Below are 22688 nucleotides of genomic sequence, written 5' to 3' on the forward strand. Positions count from 1 at the left end.
CGTGCGTGATCCGCGTGATGTGTTCCTATCTGGCACGATGTGTGTGTGGCGTAGCCTTCCTTTTAGCAGAAGACCACTTGACTATTATTTAATATATAATATTCTCGAAAGTTTTTTTTCGATGAGGTATCCGTAGCTCTTCGATGACATTCTATGAACATGATCCGTTCTGGTTGCATTAGATCTACCTTCTTCATCCCGTTAACGCTAATCTAGAACACTCTCTTTCAACACGTTGTATGTCAGAATACATCACACACATTGTCGCACAATCGTCACATCTTCTCCTCTTTGCCTAGAAAAAAAATGGCTAACTTATTTTTAATTATCCCGCGCACAGCATGAGATCCAGTGCATCAGTCGAAATAACCCCTAAAAAATAATATGCCTATTGTGTAGCATATTCCATTTCACTGCATCGTAGATTAAAGATGTCTCCAGCAGTCAGGCTGATGAAGGCTGAAGCCGTGTATGCTTAGTAGGCAGGATGTGTATATTTTATTTCTTCATCATTTTGAAGGTAGTTCAACAATAAAATGTTGCCGTGCTTAAAAAAAAAAAAAAAAGATTTTGTCCAAGGCTCCGGGTTATTTAACCTCCTACAAAAATGTGTTTGCATGTAAACATATCATTTACTTTCATATTTTACTTTTTAATAAGATTAATTAAATAAAAGGTCGTTAATATGGCTATTGAAAATGACATTTTAGAGCTTATTCTGTGGTTTATTTTCACATTAAATTTGATTGAACACATTTTACAAAATAGAAACGTGTAGAGAACTAAAATACTTACATCTGAAGATTTTCCTTGTCATTCAGATAAAATTTCAAATCAAGTCTTATTTATGCTTATATCCAACAGTTAAATATTAATACGTTTATTTGCAGGTATACGTTTACTGAAATTAAAAACTGCTAAAAAATGTGAAAAAGTCTTAATAAACAATTTGAAAGTTTTTCCCCCTTTTATAATTGATTTTGCTCAGTGTGTGTTTTTTCAAAAAATAATTTTAATTGAACTCCTAAAACGTACATAAATACGGATCAAATTGTTACATTTTGAAATCTGACATAGTATAAGTTAAAACTACTTCTAAGCGATGGTAAAATTTACTGTAAGTCTATCATCATCTACGTAATAGAAATAAATATTGTTAAAGCAGTATGCCCAAATAATAATTAATTAATTACAAAATTGAAATTTAAAGTTATAATGAATATTCTAATTAATATAGTAAATTTTGGAACTAAATCCGAAATCATTGTTAACAAAAAATCTAATGTAAAGAGAAACTAACACTTCTGCTGACAATTTCAAAAAGGTTTGTTTACTCAATAAAACATAATTACATGGATCTGTTTAAAGCAACGAAACATGTAAACCGGTTTTTTATATTTGAATATTCTACTTATTAAAATATAAATATAGTAATTATGTTATGTTTTATTTGAATTTATTGAATTTCTTACATTGAAATCTTTTTGTGTGACTAAATTACGCACATTTCACCCGCATCATGGCCCGTTTCAGATTAAGCTACGTAGCTGTCTCTTTTGTCGCCCGTATTAAATTTTCTAAAAGAGTGAAAATTCGTTGTTACATTCTCTCCCTTCTTAATCCTTACTAATCCCTGCATTGACAAACAGGCAGAAAATAAAGCAGTTAAGAGTTCATAAGAAACTCTTTCAAATTAGGACACTATTCTTTCCTTAACAATGCATTACTAAAATAGGTGCTTTCTAATTAGGGAATAGTTTCTATTAGGCTTTATTTGCTATTCAGAGTCGCAATTGAATTTAATGTTTCATTATCCAAGTTAAATATTCAATGTGTTGCATTTTATAGACATTGGTAATTGCATGGCTATTCTCTGAGAATTTTAAGTATTTAAACACTGTATCTTATTTCAGTGTTTTTCTTCTTTAAAAATTTGCATTTTCGAGTGAAGAAAAGACATTAATGCTTTAAAATGTTGTTATAAAAAAAGGTGTTTATAATTCTAAGATCCATGCGGTTTGGAATTGCTGCATTTCTTCGGGCATCCTCCCACTATGCAAATGGTAGCACATCCTTCTAGCAACCTTCAGATACGTGGTTCGAATTCCATAATCATATAGTTGATGTTTCAAGTTTTCTGCCCCAAATAACCAGATATCCTTACATTGTGGCACGAACTAAAAAGGTAATGAACTATAATCAGCTATTGCTTGGATTAATTCTATTGAATCTTGAGCATCACCGTTGTCCCCTTTTACGTACAAAGCACAAAAGGGATTATCGAGTTTATTGTGCCAGCTGTCGTGACGTAAATGCAACTGGGCATCCAACTAGTAACTGGAGATCCAGAGTTTGGGATCAGTCGAGTCTCCACGTTCCCTTCTCCTGAAAAATATAATATTTCAAAGAAAACAAGGATTAATATGTTAAGAATTTCCAAATTTAAATTAATTTATTTCTGAAATAGCAGACATTGTTATGTTCAATTACCGCGTTGGATAAAAATGAAAACAGTAAAAACGTTTTTACAAGTCAATGCAGAAGAAAGGAAGTTTATTCTATCCCTAAAGAAATTGGTAATTACTTGTGTTTAAAGCAGCATTTGCATGCTTCTGCAATTAAGGAACAATTGCCTTCGTTACCTTCAAGTCGTGTTAATAATTATTTGAGTATATCCCACATCCAAAGAAGAAAATATTCGGTACTTTTAAATATGAGGCTTTGTATGAACGCAGCTAATTAATAAAAGAAATTACATAAACTAAAAACCGCAGCTGCCTGTGTATATCGGTGTTTATCGATGTGCAACTGCTTATTTATCAGTCATAACACACATGAAAGTGCGTGTATAATAAGGCTGATAATTTCCGAAGATAATGTGCAGAATTTTTACAAGTCGCGAGCAGTTTAAAACTTTAATGTAACAGAGCGGCAGTTTGTGATAAGTCTTTGCCTATAAATATTAATCACAAACCCGATGTAGCAGATTTATTCGTATATTTCCATGCGAATGTGGTAGGAATATGAATTAATGTTCTCAAAATTATTTTGCATAAACTGGATCAAAATACTATAAAAGAATTCTTTAGGAAAGATAGCGATATCACTAAATTATAAACATCTATTTCGTACGTTTCAAACCTGGCGTCTTTGCAGATATTCCTATTAAAGATTTTGCAAGCTCCAATACATGGAAAGTTAGAACAGCAATAATAGAAATGTGGCATTCAGTAGAAAGTATGAATAATACAGTAACGCAGTAGAGGACTGATGTATGTATAACAACTGATAATTTATGACATTTCGTGTATACGAGGACTAGTGCATAAAATATCGCATATATATCAAAGGCGCATCTAAAGATATGACTGATAACATATGGAGATGGCAACTACAAAGGAAAACGCTTTTTCTTGCGATATTTTTCTATGTTCTCAGACTAGCAAATGGAGTTTTGATCGATTCACAGTCTTTCGTTCTTTAACTTACAAATACATTATTTCATTGCTGAAAAACGGTTCGAGCACTGATAAAGTGCGTAATAAATATTTCAGAACAAAGCAACAATGCATAATGTCCTTGGATTAGAAATTTTTCTAAATTATATTACATTCTTTATTTATTGTCTTCTAAAGCTCAGAATGGTAACAAAGTATTAAAAGATTTAAAATACCTATATACTAAAACATATGAAAATACAACATCATATAATACTTCAACACTTTTCTGGTCATGCACATTTATCAAATAAATAACCGAGTACAATTAGGGATGTTTATACCCAATTATTTAAAATGATTATTGCTTTTAGTTTTACAGAATAAAACGACATTTAAATTCTTTATTTTTTACTTTTATTTACTAATTATTTTTATTAATAAAACAGTTTATGTGCTAATTATTTGTAATGCGTTTTTAAAGTGATTTCAGTCAGAACTTAAATAAGGGACCTATACAAATTTTAAATAATAAAACTCCTGAAAGTGAAAGTTTTAAATAATTAATTGTAACTTAGTTGATGAGATTCTAGAAATCATGTTTGAAGCTGTTGGTGCAAATATATTTCTTTATGAAAGAATATGATCTCCTTTGTGATAGTTAGCGAAATATGGAAGAATAAACACATAGGCAACTAGATTACGGTGATTTGTTGTATTTTAAACTGTAATCATGCGAAAAATTTATAAATAGTTTTGCGCCACATGTTTATTGTATCTAGGTTTCTAAGGACTATGTTCATTTTATTAACAGTTAAATTTTGAGTTAAACTTCCTTTCCTATCTATTCTTAATTTCAACTTACACTTCCGGCCAGAACGTACTTTTAGAATCACGTCTGAATGTTAATGTGAGAGATATTTAACCGCAATGTTCTACTGTCTCAGTGAGAGAGATACCAGATATTCTAGCTGCACGCGTCCGCCTTTTTAGGCTACTGTCTCGTAAGCTATTACTACGCTCGGCCGCATTTTAGGCCCTTGATAGCTTGGCAGTCAATTAACGTTAAGGGGCCGAAACTGTTAGAATTTTGATAGCTTCGGCTATTTCTCTTTAGTTAAGATTAGTTTAGTTTAATTCTTAGTCTCTTAAGTTCAAGCTCAAGAGTCGGCTTTATTGTTTGAAGGCGGGGTTCTGTTAAATCTTATTTAAATAATAAAGGGTCTTTTAACCCTTTCCAAGTTAATTTATTGTCTCACGAACTCAAGCGATTATTCGCTTACTAGTTTTTAAGATTCATCAGTTTTAACTGCAACTTAAAATTACACAGTGGAGAATCATACAGGTTAATTATAAGGTAATAACATAGAACTAAATAATAATAATAAATGTAATTTTTAGTATAAAAAGCCTAGTTTGTACGTTATTTATATAAATCTTCAATATCAAACCCCTTAAAAACTGAGTAACCATTAGTTGTGCAATTGTTAATCTACATAATAAGTAATATACTCATCTAGTAATACCGTTACCAGAGGGTGCTTCCAAGGACTTCCAAGGAAAGAATTGGGACTTCTGGAACGTCAATTTCAGTAGAAACATAGTTTATTAGTTACCGCATTACGCAATAGTATTCCCCTTGGCCGATGGCGTTGTCTTTGTTGTCAATGTTTCAACAAGACATCAGCTATAAGAAAATTGCACAGAAAACCTAGACATATTAAATGATCTCTGCAGCAGACTGTATCAAACTCCACATCTCCCATATAAAATTTCAGGCCCTCATAGTTAATAAAACAGGCAGCACCATTACTAGGAACCTGAAGCTAAAAATAGACAACAATAGAATCAAATGCATGAATACAATAAAATATTTAGGACATCGACCAATATTTACTTGGATTCCTCGCATAAAAAAAATGAAAAAAAAGTACAGCAAAAATAGTACGGCAGTTCAAGTCGATTAGAAATTACACGTGGAGCCACATAATGAAGATGATTCTCCGAAGAGTAATAAATAAGATCATAACTTATGGCGCTGCTTTCTGAGAGTTCCCCATGACAGCCAGAAACCTCAGCACACTCAGTCCAAATCATTTTCTTTTAAAATATAGCAAAAGCTTTCACATCAGATAGCTTTACAGAAACTCGATGGAGTTCTCTTTACATTCATGTTGAAGCGATGACTATACCAACTATAGTTCTCCAAACAAAGAAAACTGCAACTTTTAATGACTTTTAATGATGTCGCCTTCAACCCCCAAGATTATGAAGAAAAACCTAGAAAATTTGACAAACACCTGGGAAGAACCCTTAGCAACCTTCACTGGATCAAGACCCAACCACCGAAAACCAAATAAACAGCCTACACATTGAGAAAACCCATCGGATGCACTACATCATTGTATCACCTTTAAATCATAATTCAACGTTACAAGGCCATCTTCATCAAAATAACAGTATATACCAGGCCGAGATGGCAGAAATTCTTTCCAGCATGACATCTCTCCTAATCTCCAAACAAACACAATTCACATCATCATGGGCACACAGTTCTTGATTTATGCAATCCAGAACCAACAACTAAACTCTCCATTACTGAAACAAATACATGACGTCCATAATTGCCTGGAGCTGAGGTCACCGCATCTGCAATGGTAATGAACGAGCTGCCACTATTGTGCTAAAGTAGCCGCCAAATAGCTCTGTGGTAACAAGTTTGAAATCACATGGTTTAGATCTGCTGCAAAACTAACGTACGTATTTGGTACGTTTTCCTTTATATGCATATTGTGTTTTGAGACAAAGAGAAAGTATCCTGTAGCTTAAAACGTTGACGTAATAGACAAACTAAGATTGGTTTTGGATTCAAAGGCCAAACTTTGATGAAAAACAAGTGACAGATCTAAGACAACGAATTTGCTTTTTCCCAGTGTCAGTATGGACTTTTTATAACTACATCTTACAAATGCATTGAAGTTACTCCTTGCTTCCTGTATACACTTTTTACAGAAAGAAAATTAAGCTCTCTTAGAAATAATCTGTTCTTCTTGAAGTTTCGTACACAAATTGTTTGCTACTGAGTGTGAAAACAATTAAACTGACAAGCCAATGTTAACTTCGATCATATCTCGCATTTCTACTGCTTCAGTAGCACCGTATGAAACAGATAACAATGGCGGGCGGTTTATCTTTTCTCGTCGTCGACGCTGCACTTCCCGGTAGACACAACCAATAATGCGCTTGCTTCGCTGTCAAAGCTATTATAGACAATTCGACGACTTCGAAAGTAATTGCATTATATGAATATGTGAAGCGCACTATTCATACTGAACAATAGCACCTTACGGACACAGCACCACACGGACACTATTGTGCGAAGATCCTAGCAACAATGGTTGCTGCAAAGTACTCAGCGGCGGAATCAAGGGTCTTCAAGGGAAAGCTGTGATACTGTTCCTTGGCCAACAAATTCACTAGGCATTTCACCAATTGAACATGACAGGCTGCCAGATTCTGGAACCTCAAAATATAGCAGATCTGGAGCAATAATTAAGGAAGTGCTGGCAGAATGAATCCCAAGATGAGATTAGGAATCATTACTACTCCTTTCTTCAACATTTCCAAATTTGCTCATGCCAAAGTAAAACCAGTTTGTTAATAGATCGCTGATATCAACACCCCTTTCAGATTCGAAACATAAAGTGCAGTCTCCTTTAAAAAATCGAAGCAATAGGTGAAATCGCCGGAAATGCCGAGCTTCGAATCGTATGGTAGGGTGAATAAATTATTTTCCTGAATATTTTTTTGAATAGAATATGTGATTATTAAAGTTATTTGAAGTCGTTGATCTTCAAATAAAAATTTGGAACTTTAATTTTAAGAATTTACTGATTGTTTTGCTTTGATAGTTAGAAAGTAAGAATTTATTTGCAAGTAAGAAATTGTTTTGTTTTCGCAGGATTAGAATTTGCTGCTAATATTTGTACTTTTTTTTTTCTGAAAACGGTAGTATGTTTTCTTATTATTCTCCAATTAGATTTTGTTCATTCACTCCAGAACACTTTTGAAAAGCTATTAAATCATTTTCCAAAACATTTGGTCAAAGACGCACGCATTTTAATAAGTGCTCGATTTTTTCAAATTTATTAAATACATCTGTATACTTTTTTAAAAACGCTTCTAACATTCAGGCATTTCAAAATCTTTATTTTGAAGCCAAATCTCAACTTAGATGCTTACAGGAATTGAATGTCAAACTGAAGACATATGCAATAATACTAATTTAATATTACAAAAATATGTAAGGAGACTTGATACATGAATTTTCTAATTAAAATATAAATAATTGTCTGATTTAAGGGAAGTGAAATTTTTGCATAATGCAATCAGTGCAAGAGAAAAAAGTTCCATGTCCATTCTAATAATTTTTCGTCTTGTAATAATTTTTGTTACAACCAACACAAAGAAAATAATTTTAGAAAAAATATAAGAAATTTTTCTTCGAGTCCTAGCAATCAGCATCAAGACACAACTGCATCGGAGCTGATGATTAAAAGTTTGGTTTGGTTTGGTTTATTAGATTACAGCAAAGCACTCGAGGGTTATCTGTCTTAAGGGAGGGATGCCTTCGTGGAGAACTTTTTAAGGGAAACTGGCTCGTATACACGTTACACATGAGAAAAACCACGAAAACACCCATGCAGCCAGCCCATTCGCGGGGCTGATGGTTAAAACTTCGCATGTTTGTTTATTTTTCGGTGAATGTCACTGTAAGATTATATGTAAAAATATAACTGTGCAGCAAAAAAGGAATAAACGAATTAAGGGAAACGGATGTTTTTTTATGTTATAACACAAAATGTTTTTTGAAAAAATGTCTATCAGTTTTCCTTATACTCTGGCAGATATGCCAAGGCTATTTGTTTTAAATTTGAAAATTTGAGTAAACCTAAATCTATTCCGAATCGAGAAGAAAAACCTAAGGAAATAGAAATTCAACCTACTGTTTTGAACTCAGTTGTTTAAATTTTAGGAAAGTGCTTACTGAGGTGTGTTAGGACAGAATTTGTTGGTCGTAAATCTCAGGTATTGTTATTGCAAAGGATCTTTGATTGCAAAAGTGTCTCGAAGTGGAGTGAGATTGTAAAATATTTTTGAAAGTAATGAAGTAGTAATACAGGCTTTGGAGACAGATGAAATTTAGAGAACTGCAATAAATTTGTCGAATGAGAGTGTCAGAGCAAAAATGGAGGGCAAGGAATTCCTTTAACCTGTAGATATAGTCAAGTGCTCGGGGATAATGATATTTCCTTGTTAATAGCTCAGATATTTATTGGAATTTGACAAAAGGTTTTGAAAGCTTAAATTCGTTCCCCGATACTTACACGTTATTGTCAGGAAGCTTTTAAATAGACGATTTAATTTTAGGCGCTGAAGATATGCAAGCGGATTTCAAGATTATGACTAAGAGTGCGGAAATTCTTAAAAAAATATAGCATTATAAGGTGTTTCTCCCGCCTTCTTGGCGTGCCTTCGTGGTGTGATGGTCTGCACGTTGAGCGCGTATTCCAGATGTCCTTGGTTCGATTCCCAGCAAAGGCGTTGCTATTTTTCTCATCTCCTGCTTCCAAAAATACCTAGTGTCTCTAAAGCATGATATTAAGAAAATGGAAAAATGATTACATGAATCTTCCAGAACTGTGGAAAGGAGTTTGACATCGATGAGGAAAGGAGCTCGAACGCAAGGCCTTGATTTATCATCCAAGGTACTGGGTCTACTTTGAGATCCCGATTCGGACAGTATTTCTTTCAACGTAAAAGATCTATAAAAGTTTAACAAAAACAGAACTGCTTCTAAAAGATTTATTATCGTAATTCTTTGACATTTCACCATAGAGCTGAAAAGCATTCCTCAAGAAGTAGGGAATTATGATCTGATCAAACAAACTTCCAACCTCACTGGATCACAAGTAGCAGGTGTGGTGCGGTGAAGTTAAACATTTAAAAGATAGCGTCATTCCTAGATCATTTTTTTTTTTTTTTTTCAAGTTTGAATTGTAAATTTATTTCATTTGAAATGCATTCTTTTTTCATCTGTTTTCTTAACCTATGAAACAATGATGTATTTTTAAGCTATATCAGCAGAGTAGAGAATAAGCTTTAGTTTTCTTTGTTATAAAAGATGTGTAGCTCCTTTAATGGTCAAACGTTGTTCAAATTTAATACATCTAATTATTGTTGAGCAGATTTGATTATTACATTATTTGGGATTAAAGGACAAATCCAGTACATACAAAAACTTTCGTAAAAACGAGATAGAAAATACTCAATCTTTGTTAGATACCAATTATTGGAATCATCAACCTAGAAAAGATAATGCTGCGGGCATCCTGTCCAGAGGAGTTTCCACAACAAATATAGATGCGAATCAGTTTTCCTAGAGCGATCCACTGCAATTAAGCCACCCACCTGATTTCTAGCCAACTTGGAAGGAGAACTTAAAACCTAATGACTTAAACTTTGACTTAACCTAATGACGCAAACCCCGTTTTCAGCTGGGAGATATAAACGGAGTTTAAAATAAGAGTGCGAAATAAATGTTTGGTATGAAATTCTAAATTTATTTTAGATTTAAGGAAATATGCTTGTTTGATAAGTACTTAGAATAGCTGCACTAGTTAAATGGTTTGTTAACGGAGGGTTAGTTTTCTAGGAGAAGATATTGTAAGTTATAATTTTGACAATGCTAAGAGCTTCAAAGACACTGATGAAAATCTGTTAGAATTTGCAGTAATTGAAATTCATCAAATCATTAAAAATGATAAAGTCACTCATGTCAATAAAGGACATAACGTAGTAATAAACTGCGCCTCACCCGCCTTGGTGGGGTAGGTTTTATTAAAGGCTCATGAAAAGCATCAAAGTACCTGTAAGAAAATTTCTGGGAAAGGCTGCTGTTGACTTTGAAGAAATGATGACTATTTCTTCAGATCTTAAGCTAGTTTTGAATCACAGACGTTTTGTGCATGTTCACAATGAAGAGCCACAAGCTCTCACACCTGTTCATTTCTTTTTGCAAGGGCAGGACAACATTTCTTATTCTGCACTTTTCACCGACATTTTCAGTAATTTACCTTTTTAACAGGGAGAATTTAACTAGGAGAAACCTGTATCAAACTAACTTTTTGAAACACATATGGAAAAAAGTGGAAGGAGAATTATCTCCTAGAATTGCAGTTTGCACAAAGTTTTCTGAATCTCCTGAAAGCGATATTAAAAAGAGTGAGATTATATTGCTGGAGGAATCGACGAAATCAAAATTATTATGGCCTATTGAAATTATAGAAAAACTTTATGAAGGTAGAGAAGGGTGTGTGCTTTCCTTTTTGATTCGTAAGGCTTAAGGACTTTATGAAAGCCCAATACGATTGATCTACACATTTGAAAGTTAAAGTTTGCGTTTCGTATTGGTTACCCCATATCGTAATAATTTGCAATGCAATTTTCAGTATTGATTTGCATTTATATTGTTATGTATTATATTGATTTACATTTATTTGAACATTTATTATCGATGTATAAATCTGGTGTACTGTTAGCAGGTTTCAGTGAGAAACCTTTCTTGTACCGGAAAGAGATTATTCTATGTGTTTGCGTGATGTAACAGCTGCAGCGCCATTGCGGTGTTTCTTTATTAATGTGATATACCTTGTTGATGTTTTTCATTAAAATATAAAAGGAGAATGTAGTGCCTAATATTTGTTTGCACAAAAATAAGGAAAATTTGTTAATAAATCATCGATGTCAACTCCCCTTTCGTATTCGAATCATCAAATGTTGCACTCTACTTTCATATCGAAGCAACACCACTTACTAATTTGAAGATTCAATGTGCAATTTCTACCCAGTGATGAGTCTTATGGACTTCCATTTATAATCATTTCATTCACTCTGTAATCGCTTTACGCGTATTTAGTTTAAATTAAAAGTATCACATTTTAATGCTGCTTTTTCTGAAAAAGCGTATATGTTTGTGATATTACGTTCTTGAATTTCTTTTCTCGTGCATAAGACTCTGTGCTGTTGTGAATTGGGAGTAATGTTTACGGTTCAAAAATTGTTTTTCTGAAAATTATATTGAAACTTAAAATTGCTAGAATGTATCCACCAATGTTCTTTAAGCTGTTAAGCATGTACCAGCTTATCGTAATTAATCGGAATAAGTTAATACAATTTTCTAATAAATATATTTAATATTTATGAAATACAATAACCTACTTTTTATTTAACTTTGAAAATTTTTCATTTTAGAAATAGTTTTCTGAAGATGCTATTTATTATTATTTCTTTTCTCCATTATAATAAGACATAAAAGAATTTCTTTATTATACATTGTTAGTGAGTTTTGTTGATAAAATGATATTTCTTTTGTTTTCTATATTCTAAATATGCTGCCTTTCGTAAGATAATGAATTGAAAATACAGTCAAATATCCAGAATTAAGAAGGAATAAATATTAAACTTAATTGGATCCAAGAAGAGTATCAAATTGCTATTATTCTTCAAAATATTTCTGAATGATCCTTGAAACGTTGATTTGATTGGCATTTCTTCAAAACTCGTCTGATTATATTATAACAGCATCAACTCTTCTGAAACTGAATCTTTAAGTAATTAGTTTAAATTTGAATCAAAATAATGAGTAGTAGAAATAAATCCACAAAATGACGCACTTCAGGAAATATTTGCAAGAAATTTTTGAGCATCAGTTATTAGGCATTGTACTTAACAAAATTAATTACGATATTTGCTGAGGAAAAAATGCATTAATGGGTCTTAGTATTCGAAACAGTAGCTATTCTTGTTTCGAATCGAAGAATTTAATTCATTATAAATTTGAACTGTGAGGGTCGAAACTTCTTTAAAAAAATTTGCAAACGAAATGGAAGCGAAAAAACATGTAAAAAACATGTAAGGGTAAATTTCATTTAGTAGCACTTATTTAGCAAAGATGCTATTCATTTGGCAGCGAATATCTTACATTAGAAGAAGTCAACAATAGCTTATATTAGAGAAAATTAATGTTCTATTCAAGCCTTCAACTTATCTTTGCTCACATTTTAAAAGCGTTAACTGTTCCCATACATCTTTCATATTACCTATACTATTTATATTGTGGATGTAAATTATTGAAGATATCTGAATTTGCTCTGGATATTTTCACCTATAAAATTTGTTTTTACTTAGAGTGGTAAAAAGGTCCCATGTGTTTGGTTAATATTCTTTCTCCCCTAGCATGTTTATTCATAAAGCTTATGTGAACTGCAACACTCAAAAATACTACCTCAATACTGAAAAATACTGGAAAATATCAAAATGTTTAATTTAGTTATTCTCTGCATTAAAGCTGTGGATAGCGAATATTTGTAAGGTAATTTGTAAAATTTAAAATGGAAACTTGGTTTTAAAACTTTTATTTCTGAAAACAAGTAATATTAATTTAGAATTCAAACAACAAAAATCAGCGTTCTATTTTCAAATTTTCACAGGACTAGTTACGATGGTTTTACCGAACCATCACCCTAAGCTGCCAAAGCGCAAATGAACGAGATAAGATATTGTGATTAGATCAGATAAGACAAGAAAGGCTGGAGAAGAGTTAAGCTACTGGCGCCATCCATTGATGAAACTAGAACTAAAACATAATTTCCTTAAACGCTGAAAGTAAAAATGAATTGGAATTAAGGTCGTTAACTCGAACAGAAAGTTTTTTTTTTAATGTGAAAGGCCTCTACAAAATCTCATTCACCAATGTAAGATGTTTTTAAAATAATTTCGGCTAGAAAAAAATGAAAGTGTTATTTTCGGGCTAACAATTATGGGCAAAAGAGGACTTCTGTGTTTCCTTTTTCCTAATATATGCCTCATGTTCCTTAATGCGAAATTTAAGGCTCTCTTAGTTTGGCCAATGCAATTTACATCACACTGACAAAGAATCATGTAAATACCCTAGGAATTTGTATCCGGAATAGAGAACTTGAGTCTGGAACTCGGAGTTTTATTGATAAGACAATAAAGGACCCGAAAGTTAAATCTCTGCAAAATACGTGCAATTTTATAGCTAATTGATGGAAAGAAAGGAATCGCAACACAATTATCCCTTTCGTGGGCCATTTATTTCTCTTTTGAATTTCTCCCGTTCTTTTATGTTTTATTATCAACTAAACAATAGCATTTGAGGAAATATAATTTATTTTGCCAAATTTTTTGTTTACATTTAAATTCTAGGGGTGGGAAGTATACTTCCCACGGGACCTTTTATGGCCATAGAGAAAGTTCAATTTAAAGCCGGTTATTTGCCGTGAAAAGATTGAGAAACATGTTGCGATGCACAAGGCTACTTTAGATACTGCACACATATAGCAGGGCCCTCTTTTCTTGGGCCTTTGTGCTACATTTCTTACATCGTCTATAATTGGAAACCATCTTTGGTATATGATTACCCACACTGACTAAGCGTAGTTTATACGGAACTGCACACCTTTTTGCTTGGAATCTAGCAGGACGGCCTTTCTGTTTTCGAAAAAATATCCGTCTATTAGTTGACGAGCTAATGCTATACGGAATGTTAGCTGGTCTAAACTTCTGTTTCTCTTGTTTTCTTGCCACAGTATAAAACTATTTACGATGCGAAGATCAACAAGAAAATAAAAAATACGATGCCACCATTCTACAGATCTTCTTCCTATTTGTTACCTTTCTTTTCTTTGATCAAAGCAATCAACCCCTCCCATGATATCGTTACATACGGCAACAGGTTTAGGGCAAGGTACTTCTGTTTTGGTACCATCCTTTTTTGTATGATTTACAGATGTAATAATCGCTGAAAAAATGTGCATTAGTCAACAATATAACAGCCTTTTTGACCATCCACTTTATTGCAGCAACACCTTTCTTAGTTAGGAACACTGATTCCCCTCTTTGTAGTTTGTTATTAGCCTTCAGTATTGGTGGAAGATCCTTCCTTTGCAGCCTCACAGTCCCCACAGAAAACAGACCACTTATAAGTAGACTTTTTGCAAGCCTAAAAGATGGCAAATAGTTATCATAGGCTATAAGATGACCTGTCTGTTTCACATCTTCCGTTAGTTTAGTTTATTTCCCCTAAGCTCAATATTTTACCCTTATTATCAGAAGTTTCTTTTCCACAATAAATTTCAAATTTTTGAATATATCCAGTCTTAGAGTCTGCTAAACACCACACCTTGTAACCTTTTTTTGTAGGCTTCATTGGCATATACTGCTGCAATGAAGTTCTCCCTTTGAAAGCTATCATACATTCATCTATTCATAATGTTGACGAAGGTTCGTAGACTTTAGGTATGGAATCATTGAGCTGTGAGAGGATTGGTCTGACTTTATCGAGTTTATCATGACCAAGTTGCCCACATGGATTTGTGCTGTTGTCGTTTACATGTAAAATTTCAGTTACTTTTTTGAACCTCTTTGCGATTATTATTCTTGCTACTGATTGAACATTGAGAATACGGTCTGTGCTGCAGTAGTTTTTCAGTTCAGGCAATTGATGTTTAACCATAAGTATATGCATACCTACCCATGCTTTCAATTTTTCTGATGTGGTTTCTTTCCAGTTCAGGATAATGTCATTTGTGGTATGACCCAATCTCTTCCTTTTCTTAGGCTGCTTTGAATGAGTTTCGTCAACAATATTCTGTAACATTTCCTTGGTCAAAATCATGCCAAAATAATCCTTTTCTTTCTCAGTAGGATTGAATGATATTTTCAAATGTATTTTAACAAATATTCTAATTTTTCCAACATACATATTCCACGTGGCTTTTATACACAATGCAATAGCATTTTCAGTTTCCACCCATTATTTATTATTCAATATTAGATAGTTCTTGCAGAAATATACAAAATAAGATGACGTTATTATAATAAAAACAGTGTTTTACTTAAATTTGTAGCAGAATCGTATAGCAATGCAAATGTCAAATCAAAACAGGTGTCTCAGTGGAACAGATCTCACACAACGCGTTCGAACTTTCAAAACAAATGTGGTAATTATGTTTTCAATCAATTGAATACAGATGGCAGCACAATAATAGTTCCCAATGTTATAATACCAAAGCCAATATATTATAGTGGGTTTTGCTCTTCCCACAGATGTATTTCCCAGGATCATGTAGGTGAGAAGTAATCTTCCCACGGCAGACGAAAGGGTTATTATAATCTCCTAAAGCACGAGTGTGCCTTTTGGCGTGTTCAGATAAGAATTTTTTAACTGCTTGATTAATAAAGTCGGGTGAAAAGCTCCTGTCAATTGCTACTCATTTTAAATAATTTGGTTCTTGATCAATTTGGAGGAGCAAACTTGAAGTGGACGGAAATACGAATGAAATGAAGTTAACATTTGTTTAGTCAGATGACATGATTTGAAGTGTGGTGGAAGGCAAACCGATGAAGGTTTCCGGTAAATCGTAGTACTGAAGTTGGATGGATATGTTAAGTGTGACCAAAATGTCGAGGAAAAGAAGAGAATTGCATGTCTCTAGTTCAAAAGTTAATTTAATAGCAGGATCAATGGAATTCATTGATGAAAGAACTTTATTTATACATCTTTATCACCGTCAAAGAGTGTAAAATTATCGTCTACGTAGCGGAACCATACCGGGAAGTTTAAAGTTCCAAATAATTTTGATTCATAATAATGCATGTAGATATCAGCCAGGATGGGACTGAGGAGCTTCCCATGGCTAATCCCACAGTTTGCTTGTAATACTAATTTTGGAAAACAAAATGTGTTTGTTTCAAATAGAGTTGATTGAGGAAAATTAGCTCTTCAATTTCGCTGCAAGGGAATGAAATTCACGTAGTCTGGTGAATTTTTATGTGTAGATGTTTTTATCTAAAAGAGTTGGAAATCTGGAATCTAAATATTTAGCTAACACTTACGAGGCAGTGCTTAAATTTAATACCATAGGGCGGAAAGGAATACCATTTTTATGAATTTTGAGAAGAGCATATAATCTGGCACAATTCGCAACAACTGGGATAAGCGACTGTTCCAAATTGGTCGAAAGGGGTTTTTGAAGATTTGATCGCAGTTTTTATTTTAGAGAGGTCCGAACGTGAAGGGTCTTTAGGGACCAGATTTTATGATCCTTCTTTTAAGAGTTTAATGACACCATCGATGTAAGTATTTAGTGACGATGTATCGATTTTTGCCTTCAGCCTTTAAGGAAATTATGTTTTAATTCTCGTTTTATCAATAGATGGCGCCAATAGCTTAACTCTTGTCCATCCTTTCTTATCTTATCTCATCTGCAATTTTGCGATTTGCATTCTGTAAATTATTTTGATGTTAGTTTTAAGGTATCGTATGAAAAAGCTCAAGGTACTGATTTCGTTAGTTTTCATTGGTTATCACTTTAGATCTTATTTTTAGTATCAACTATTCAATAATATCTTCCTTAATATGATTTAGCAAACGTGAGCGACATAAATGCACTCAGCTGATCAATGTTTACGTTTATAACTAATGTTTTCGAAACCTGGAGTAATTAAAAACAATCTGAGCAAATTCATTGACCAGTCAATAATTTTAATTTAATCCATGCGCTCGACGAGTTAACATCAACACTGAACAATCAAAATCTTTTACGTGCATTTGACAATTTAGCATCAATATTAACACGTCAAAATAATTATTCAAGAAGGCTATGGAGACAGAAAACAAAGTGTTTTGGCCTCCTCAGTGATTGCGGTGATTTGTACCCAGAGGGCGCACCGCACAAAAGACTTAGTTGCGTTATAGAACGTTAAGGGAGCAGTCACGCCAAAAATGTCGGGCGTATTACCGCTAATTGATATAATTGCATCGTACCTGCCAGGTGGCAGAAAATTAGTATGATGTATCAATTTACATGCCAGGTGGCAGAATATGTGTATCATATGCATGCCACGTTAGGTTAGGTTAGGTTAGGTTATTTAATTACGGCAAAGCCTCGAGCGCTATCTGCCTAAGGGGAGGGATGCCTTCGTGGAGGACTTTCTAAGGGAGACTGGCTCGTATACACGTTACACATGGGGAAAACCACAAAAACACCCGTGCAGCCAGCCCGTTTGCGGGATTCGAACCTCGGACCGAACTACCAGTGTTCAACGACTTTACCGCTCGGCCGCTGGTGGGCCCCATATGCATGCCAGGAGGCACAACGCTTGTAAACATACCAGGTGGCATACGGCTTGTAAATAAATGTGCAGTAAAATATCTTGGTGTAATAGATCAATGAACACGCAAGAACAACAAGCAATCATTCGGATACATAGATTTTTTTTTTCTGAGGACCCAGACGTGATTTGAACATGCAACCTTCTGATTAGTGGAGATGAAGAATGGAGGAAGAAAATTAATGAATTCATGAAAATTAGTGAGTTCATGATTGAAAAGATGGCATTTAATGCGAAGAAATTCGAGGTAGGCCCTTTTTCATTTTTCCAGTTTTGAATAGAATTGTTGAACAAAAAATTGTTGATTATTATAGTTGATATAATTTAATGTTAAAAGGGAGGCTATGACTAAGGCAAACAAGTTGCGTACGGTTACACGTAGCTTAACTACTAAGTTGATCAGTAAAATAGAATCTGCATTGTTAGAAGAGGGTGAATCCTCGGAAGAGAAATTAAAAGAATTTCTCGAAACGTTACTTGAAAAATCGCAGTTGTTAAAACAATACGATTCTGAGATTGAAAAACTTATAGTTAGGGAACAGGAGTTGGAAACAGAAGTTATTTCCGCGCAGGAATATCAGGACATAATTATAGGTTTTAAATGTAAAATTCAGGAAAAGGTTCAGGAAAAGACAAAACGCGTGTTAAGTTGAATCTAGAAATTCTAGTGAGGAAACTGTCTTTTACCAGTTGAAGAACATTAACTTTTAATATTGAATTGAAATTTGGTTCATATTGAATATATTTTACTATTATTTTTTTTATATTTCTTATTGCACTACTAATTTTATTTGTTTGTTTTTGTTTAACCTTTACAGTTAACTTTTCAACACAATAAGCTAGAACAGGCGGAGCACAGCCTCAGACCTGTCTCGTCAGCTCACTTCAGCCACTGGTACGAAAATTTCAAGGCAGACCGTGTACAGACGCCTAGGGCAGATTGGTCTATATGCTCATAGACCTGTCAGATGCTTTCCACTTACTGGAACTCACTGTCGCCTGCGGTTAGCCTGGAGTAGAGAGCATGCATTGTGGACACCGCAACAGTTGGCTTGTGTGATGTTTTAGACGAGTCCAGGTTTAGCTTGCAGTCTGATTCTCGACGGATGTTCATAAAGAGAGCTCCAGGTACCCGTTACCACCAAGAAAACATCATTGAACGACACCGTTACGGTGGTGCAGGAGTGCTCGTTTGGGGTGGAATTATTCGGGGTTTCAGAACTGACGTGCATGTTCAAATTGGAACCATGACAAACCAAATCTATTGGGACGTCATTCTGGAAAAAAATGTACGTTTGTTTCCGGGCGGCATGGGAGCACAATTTGTGTTCATGGATGACAACGCCCGTCCTCATCGTGCAAACATCGTAAGCGAATGCCTTCAATCGGAGGATATCACACGTATGGACTGGCCAGCATTCTCACTGGACTTGAATCCAGAAGAGCACGTGTGGGACATGCTTGGCCGACGAGTTGCAGCCCGTCAACCTCCTCGTACATGTCTACCGGAACTTCGGAGAGCATTTCTTTTTGAGTGGTGTAATATCCCCCTTGATCAGATCGATAATTTGATACTCAGCATGCCTAGGCGTTGTACGGAGTTTATTGCAACGTCTGGGAGACATACAATGCATTAACAATCATACCAACCATGTAATATGGGTTTTTTGTAAATAGCTGCTTTTTGTAATTTGCTCGAGCGAGGAAAAAATCGCTAATTTTTTTAATAATATCAAACATGTAGCATCTTTTTTTGCTCTTTACCTTTTGTTTAATAAATAAGCTTTACAAATAAGTCAAATTTGTTTTGCTTCTAACTCTTCCTCTGCCTGATTTTGCATTATCCTTAATTTATGTACATGAGTGTAAATTAATGACCTGAACTGCGGTTCTTTTTACACCTACGTACTCAGCTTTACTTTTCTGACTACCCTGATATTCACAGAATGGGCTTCATTGAGGTAAAATTGCAGTCCTACAAATAGGATGCTAAGCTCAAATGTTTAGAAAAAGAAAGTAGCACGCAAATTACCTTTGTTAATTTAAATTAACTATTCCTTAATAAACCTAAGTGTTAGAGCAGTTTAGATGTGAAGAAGCGCCAAATACATTTGCAAGAAATTCCACAGCAGAATTTGAGGGAAAATTATTTTAGACATTAAAAGGTGAGGTTCATGTCTACAATAAATAAAGTATAAAAATAAAATTAGTAAATTATGCTTTTTTGAAAGACTAGGTAATAAGAGGTTTGGAGTCATTCGAACTATATTTTCTAAAATTTTATGAATTAGAATGTTCCTTTAAGTTTTGGGATATTACATGTGTATTAAAATTTATATCTTTTCGTTGAACTGGAATATTTGGCATATTTTTCTTTTTCATCACATGATACAGAAAACTATTTTTCGGTTGTATTAGCAAATACATCATAGCACTTTGAGCAAAGTTTTTATGCCAAAACGAGTATATTCGTCTTTCAATGCTGACTGGGACACTATGGCTCTGAGTCACTGTCTGCGATGCAAAACTGCAACTCGACATCTTTTATTCATTATGTCAGATTTAATGTAATGGGCTGTAGGCGCCTATGTCTATTTGAGCCTGTGTTGAGAGCCTGTTTAAGCAACGCAAAATCAAAGAAATCATTTGGCAATGGAATGTGAAATTTAACTTCAGAACTCAATCATATACTCGAAGAAAAGAATAGAATGTGCGATATGAATCGATGTTTACCTTGGGTTTCTTTTAGATATGGGCTTTTCAATCGAAAAGGTTTATGGCTTAGGTCATAAAAGTCATTATGCCTGTTCGTCTGAATTACTATGATTGGTAGTAACATAAAAATTGATACGAAATTGACGTAAAGTTGAAAAGTCCCAACATTTAGGCAAAATCCTTAAACCAGCTTTTGAGATAGAGCTAGATATGATTGTCTAACAGCGAAGCTCGTGTTGTACCTCTTACGATAGAAAAGCCATCGTGTGAACGGAGCCTTTAAGGTCAAGAACCCTAATACCTCCGTTAACACTGGGGTCTGTACTACAAAGACAGATGCAACAGACAGTACACATTTTAGGAGGGTTAAAAACCAGTTTTTCGGCACAGCGCAGGTACGAAGATTCAACTTCGCTCACAGTAGAATCAGCAGACACAAGAAAGTGACAATTTACGGAACAGATGATTTATACGTAATCATAATGATGCTAAGCTGTGATAAATAACACTGCTGACTATTTAATTCCCAGTTTCTAAAAGGGGGATAGATATAGGGATAAAGATAGGGATGACCTTATAAGGCTTTAGATAGAAACATGATATTTTCGCTAAAATAAATTGATTTAGGAGTATAATGAGGATACTATTATATGGTGTAAAACAAATTGAAAATTAAGCATTTTTGAAGTGGATATTAAAACACTTCACGGAGAACAAAATAAACAATTGAACTTACTGGAAATAAATGTAATATTGAAAGTTATTTAAGAAGTTGTGCTTGAAAGAAACTGCATTTCATTTGGCATTACTAGTAACACATGATGAAACTATTCTGACTAATAATCACAATTCATTCGCCAACACAAAACTGCAAGGTAAATTTTCTTCTCATTTTCCCATTGCTATATTTGGTTCTTTCTGTCCTGCGAACAGTAAATTTCTCGAAAAGTATGCAAGTCAAAAGATAGATCGAGGCCTTGTCCTTTGTAACCACATACGTCCATCGTTCACCAGGTATATACCGTTCACCAGTCTGCGTTTCCGATAATCAACAAATTTTGAATTTATACCGCTCTTCCGCTGTACTAAGTAATACGGTGAATTACTATTTAAAAAGAGGTGAAATTATTTAAAACGTTCAATGATACGATGGATTATATGGAAGTATATGGTATTAAAAGGTTCAATGATACGATGGATTATTTGTATTCAATGAATTTTGATTTTATGTCGCTCTTCCGCACCCAAACTGTACACAATAATAAGGTGAATTATTTAAAAAGGGGTGAAATTATTTAAAATATTCAATGATACGTGTTGTTCTTTACTTAGTATGTTTCACAAACAATAATCAATCAACAAATAGACTGTATTCCTTCACTTTTATTTCACTACACTAATTATAAATAAGATGTCAGCGATGCGAAATAATTGATACAAAATAAGCGAGCCATTCTACATGGCTGTCACAAACACAATTCTATCAAATCAATTATCTTGTTGCCACACATAAAGTTCAAAACTAAAGGAAAAAAAACAAAAGAAATTTACGCTATTTGCAACAATAAAATGAAGCAAACGATACTCACAGAAACATTCTGGCCCTCGTTGAAATCCCAGGGAATTTCAACAGTTGGAGCATTTTGAAACTTCTTAGTCTGTAATAAAAGATAAACATAAAAAAATAATAAAAATATTATATGTGAAGCAGTTCATAGTTTTTAGTCTGAATAGGAAGAGGATACAATTTCACGACTGGCCGTTTTATGACACCATAACCAGTTTTAATACTAGCAACTCTGACTCTTTGATCTGAGCCCGGATGAACAGCAATTATTCTCCCTAACCTCCATTTAAGAGGCGGAAGGTTGTCTTCTTTGATGAGGATTAAGTCATTGACTTCTAAATTGTTTTGAAGTTTTTGCCATTTAGGTCTTTGTTGAAGCTGAGACAGGTATTCTCGACTCCATCTTTTCCAGAAGTGCTGAAAAATAAACTGTCTCACATGCCATCTGTCAAGGTGATTGAAGGAACTATAATTTAGGTCTGGTTCAGGTATGACAGTTAAAGACGTTCCTATTAGGAAATGACAAGGTGTTAATGCAGTTAAATCATTTGGATCAGCTGATGTTGGACACAATGGCCTAGAGTTGAGACAAGAATCAACCTGCGCTATCACGGTCTGAAATTCCGGATAGGTCAGCACAGTATCACCAACAGTCCTTTTTAGATGTAATTTCATTGACTTTACTGCCGATTCCCATAGTCCACCAAAAT

The 22688-nt window shown here is 34.0% G+C and overlaps 1 long non-coding RNA gene across 1 annotated transcript in view; it reads right to left on the bottom strand.

The window, feature by feature from the left end:
• Positions 1-742: 742 nt before the first annotated feature.
• Positions 743-22688, bottom strand: part of LOC146997779 (uncharacterized) — a 102566-nt gene continuing 80620 nt past the window's right edge. Inside the window, exons 2-3 of the long non-coding RNA XR_015040533.1 lie at positions 22001-22069; positions 743-2385 (exon numbers count right to left, since the gene is read on the bottom strand). This is a non-coding gene — a long non-coding RNA (uncharacterized LOC146997779). The remainder of the gene's footprint in view (positions 2386-22000; positions 22070-22688) is intronic.

This window comes from Stegodyphus dumicola, chromosome 4, assembly GCF_044657685.1.
Source record: "Stegodyphus dumicola isolate Sdum_Otavi_A_Nest chromosome 4, ASM4465768v1".
Taxonomy (NCBI): domain Eukaryota; kingdom Metazoa; phylum Arthropoda; class Arachnida; order Araneae; family Eresidae; genus Stegodyphus; species Stegodyphus dumicola.